At 38.6% G+C, this 4,846-nt stretch overlaps 1 long non-coding RNA gene across 1 annotated transcript; it reads left to right on the top strand.

The window, feature by feature from the left end:
* Positions 1–984: 984 nt before the first annotated feature.
* LOC139588649 (uncharacterized) lies at positions 985–4,621 on the top strand. Its single transcript, XR_011678765.1, has 3 exons — positions 985–1,071; positions 2,588–2,672; positions 3,395–4,621. It is a non-coding gene; the product is annotated as an uncharacterized lncRNA (long non-coding RNA).
* Positions 4,622–4,846: the final 225 nt, after the last annotated feature.

Genomic DNA, 4,846 nt, shown 5'->3' with positions numbered 1-4,846 from the left:
TTTTTTCTTTTTTCAAAGATTGCCACAGAGCAGCTTTTCCACCAGGGCACAGATCATTCTGTGTCTTCCCTTTATGATTCCCACCTCTGCCTTTTACTGAGTATGAAAACAACCTCACAGTAGAAAGAGAGAAATAAAGGTAGCTTAACCTTCAAGTTTAATGGAAAATTGAAATAAGAAGTGTGAAAACTTCAGCTGCATAATCCAGGTCATTTGGAAAGCTTGAGTTTTCTGTCTGAATTAGAAGATCTTTTCAGAAGGGATTTCTAAATTAAGTTGTCTCTTCATCAGTACCCCTTGACCTCATGGTATGGTTCTACCTTGTTTCAATAAAGTCAGTCACCCAAATAAGCAAGATACCTGTTTTTGTGTGGAGGGAAGTAATTTTAGAGAGGTGAATTTTGGGTGTGCAAAAGCATAGATCTGATTTAGATGCATTTATTTCCACAAGTATGTCATCTGGAAGTCCAGCAAAGAACAATTGGTTTCACCTTCAAGCATTATCACCAATTTCATTCCGTAGAGGGTAATGTTTTAGTAGTATTTGGAAAAGTAAATGATAGAGACAGTATTTTCCTCTTTTTTTAAAAAAATGAATATTGCATATTGTGTTAGGGAGAGCTAACTCATGTGAAATATTCAAACATCCTAAAAGTTGTTAAAATACAGGAAGTCCACCTCATATATGAGCTGAAAGAGAGTGAGGAGCATTTCAGTAGACCAGAGTTTGGGCTGTATCCAAGGGTTTCTGCTCAGCAAAACGAGCTAAAGGGATCCTGTTCAGCCCTGTCCTTCCCCATAGGAAACACAGCATCTTCCTCTTACATCCCCAAGCTGTTAAAATCAGCTGTTAAAATCAGCTGTTAAAATCAGCATAAGCTCCTGGCTGCGAGATTCATTGGCCCAGAAGAAAGGGAAGTGGTGGTACAGTTACGCAATGACAGTTTGCCTTGGGAAATTTTTGGTCCTTTTGATTAAACAACTCAGCATTCGTCTGTCTCCTGGATTTATTGCAACAACTGTCTTTTAAGGAAGACTTCATGGTGATGGGATATTGCTCAAAGGAGGCAGGTGAGATAAGTGGGTCTTTGTTGGGGAAAAGGTGTGGGAGAGAGATGATTTCTAAATGCTCTGTTTTGGTCTCAAATCCCATGGCAGCTGGAATTATTGGTGTGCAGAAATAATAGATTTTAATCAAGATTTTAATCTTTAATCTTTGACATGGAATTGACAGTTTGGGAGAGGCGTCCTTTTCAACCGATTTGCTATAAATCAAATATTCATATATGGAAATAGCATTTGTTTAGAAACTGCCTGCTTTTCCTCAGCAGACATAAGGGCTCTGGTTTCAGAGCATCTCTCTTAATATGTTTATCTTCAGAGACATCCAGAAAGTTTTACCACAGAAAAGTGATATGCAGAGATTAAATGACTCTCCCAAAGTCATATAAGAAGTCTGTGGCAGAGCAAGGAAATGAATCCACATCTCCTGAATCCTTGGCTACTATCTTAGCCACTTCTTTTTTTCCCTGCAAAACAAATTTTATGTTAGAATTTAAATTTCTGGGTGTACCTCAAGTCTCATTGGGAGTCCGACTCCATACATTTAGTAGGGTCACTGTAAACTTTATCCAAAGCTCTTCTGACTCAGAAAGTGGAAAAATAAAGTAGGTCTTTTATGTAACTGTGTCAGAGGCAACTTAGACAGCAGCCAAGCCTTTCAAGGAAAGTGGATTTCCCCTGTGTGTTCTGGCTTATAAATCCTGTCTCTTTTATTTTAGGAATATAATTGTTGCACCTTCCAAAACAACACACAAGGAGCCAAGTGCAACAGTCAGTGTCTTGTGTGCCTGTAATGGTCTTGGCCAATGCAAGGAAAGACGTTTAAAATTAATGAAAAGGAAAGAGAAAAACCAAAACAAGTGGGTTTAATCACTACAAATAACTCACTTCTGGCAAGACATCATGTGTTGGGTGTACATAGATGAGTCATTCTGTCTCTTGTGATCACTCTAATCAAAGGGGAGGACTGGACCCTTCCTGATGCTGATTCAGTCCTCCTGAGACAGGTTTCTAAAATCAGCGTGATGAATCATTTTCTAGCAGCTCCTGTCTCCCTTCACTGACTGTTGAGCACCTTACAGTGCTTGTGTCCATGACTTGGACACAAGAGAAAAGCCAGACATTGTTTCTGTCATGTAGGTGCAGTTGCAAAGCTTGTCCTAAGTTGTAGGTAAAGCGATTAAGGCATCTTTGTATTTTTCACTCTGATTTGCTCCAGTCACAACTTCATCTGTAGGCATTGCCTAAGAAGAAAAACAAAACAAAACACAGTGAATGAAAAATGTCCAAAATCTTTAAATTATGCAGAAAACATTTTCTTATACACAAATATCCAGACTCACGTACACTTAAGATTCCTTGTGAAAGCAAAATCTATTTAATCACTTAGCTGCATTTCTTCTTCAGTCAGTTAATGAAGGAAAGTGATAAACATGAAGTAAAATCAGAATCTATCCTGAAAAGCCACTGTGTTGTAGAATCTTTTATTTCTCCAGGAAATCTTGTTTGTCCCTTGTCAATACAGAGAAGGAACATCAAAACTCATGAACAGATGAGCTGTTGCATCCTTTTACAAGGACATCAGTGATCAGCTGCTTCTGCTGCTTAAGGTAGATAAGTTCTTTTATGGAAATGAAAAGAAGTACCTTCCTCTAATTTCCTTTCATTTTCCAGGTTAGCTTTCACCCATCATTATCTTTTTTAAGGTATCCATTTAGGGCATTTTTCATTTTAGAATCTTTCTTCAACCATTTGATTTGAGAAGAAATATCTTACCATTTATACTGCCTAATGTCTAGCACAACAGCACTTTGATATTTCTGAGTGCTACATATTTATTATTAATTATTACTAATATAATACAATATACTGGAATGGATTTAAGAAATAGAAATGTTACTATTAATAAATATGCTAATAAATAATATTTTAATAAAATACAGACCTAAAGGAAATGAAAAATCCAACCTAAGTGGGAACAGTACCCACAATGCAAAAGCCCATTGCAACACCAAAACCCAGTTTCGGTCCCATGATGTTAGGAGCCTCATTCCTGCTTTGAAACTCTGTAGGTTTCTGTAGGCATCTAATATCAAATGAACCTTTGAGAAAACTTCTGCAGAAGTGCACTTAGGACAAATGTGATTCTCTCCCTTTAAGTTCTAGGAACAAAATTGGGAAAAAAAGATCATTCTTTTTCTATAATGATTGTGCAACTGCAGAACAAACACATAGTTCTTTGCTACTAGTTGTTCAAAAACCCTGTTTTCCTAGGGAGCTCTTTCTGCCTTTTTCTTTTGCATTGTTGACATTTTTGTGCTTCCTTTCCTAGCTGTTCTGCTGGTGCAGGTTCTTGCACCTGAGCAGCACTGGGAACCACCCACGCTGCCTCTGATGAACTCACCAGCCAAGCTGTTGATTCCAAAACATCCTCTGGCCTCAGGATTCCCTTCTGGCAGCACAAGACCTGAGCTCACATCGTTGGGCAAAGACAAAACAAGAACCCAGCTTAAAATAGCAGATGATGCCATACAGATTGTCTGGATTTTATTTTTAACTGGGCCAACCTTGTGCCAGTGGAAGTGATGGCTGAGATGTCCATTTAAAGTCATAAAGTGATCTGGGCTTGCTGGTGAGGACCATCTCCCTCCAGGCTGTGCCAGGGTAGCCCAGCCCAGAGCTACTCCCAAGCCTGACCTTCCATTCTTTCTCTTAATATCTCTCTGTATCTTTGACCATATCAGCTGTTCACAGTGTGCCTCAGTCCCAGCTCATCCCTCCTGCCTGCTCTTCCTGTCCTGTCTGTCTCCCAGATCCCCTCTTCTCCCTCCTGCTAATTCTTCCTAGCACTCTGACACAACTGCAGGGAGGCACTTCCTATCCCACTTTGGAATAAATAATTCCCAGTGATTTTGTCTGCAGCACTGTTGGTTGCTTGGAGATGAAACTGAAGCATTCTAATCCTCAACGGGAAATTATCAAGCCTGGAGAAGAAAAAGCAGATGTGTACAGCACTTAGAGTGCACCTGGGTTCCCTTCATTAGGAAAGCAACAGGCTTATCCTCTTTTTCAATGAAAATAAAGTAGGTATCCTTTCTTCAGATGACAGATATTAAACTGTGCTGATTGAAGGAAAGCATAGTTTTTTCTTGCAGGAATAGATAATTCGCACTAAAGAGTATTTAAATGATTGTCCAAGGATATCTCAGAAGCCTAATTAACATTGTTTTTAAGAGAAAGTGGGACACCAAGAAGCCCTAGAGGTTTGATAAGAAACTGTTAACAGTTTAAAATTCAGTTGTGACAGGACAAGATGAGCCTGACACTGATCTTACCAAAATCACAGAGAGGCTGCTATGTGACACTATCCAAAAGGAATGAAGAAATTGTAACATTAAGATGAAAATTATGCAGTCATAAAAAGCTTGTGATTGTTTTCTGATTATTTATTTTATTTTCAAGACTACAGGGTGGATGGTTAGAGATAATTGTGTAGACATAATTCTTTTAGTACTCCCCAAAAAATGTAATCCTGTGTGACCTGTTTTTATATCTGAAAAATCAATAAACAACGCCAGCAAAAGGGAACATCAATGTAGCTCATGCAAACATAGAAAAAGTTAACAGATTACATCAGTTTTTGTGAAAAATAGGATCATCATCCACTGCTGCTAATGCTGGTATCCCATGGGCTCCTTTTCCTTGCTGACTGCTACTTGTTTTTTTATCAGAGTTCTCAAAAGCTACAGGCAAAATAAAAAATATGTCCATTAACAGGTGTTGG

The sequence above is a fragment of the Agelaius tricolor genome, unplaced genomic scaffold (genome assembly GCF_023055355.1).
Source record: "Agelaius tricolor isolate 1412-34295 unplaced genomic scaffold, bAgeTri1.0.p SCAF_3, whole genome shotgun sequence".
Taxonomy (NCBI): domain Eukaryota; kingdom Metazoa; phylum Chordata; class Aves; order Passeriformes; family Icteridae; genus Agelaius; species Agelaius tricolor.
This window is presented reverse-complemented; position numbering and strand designations above follow the sequence as displayed.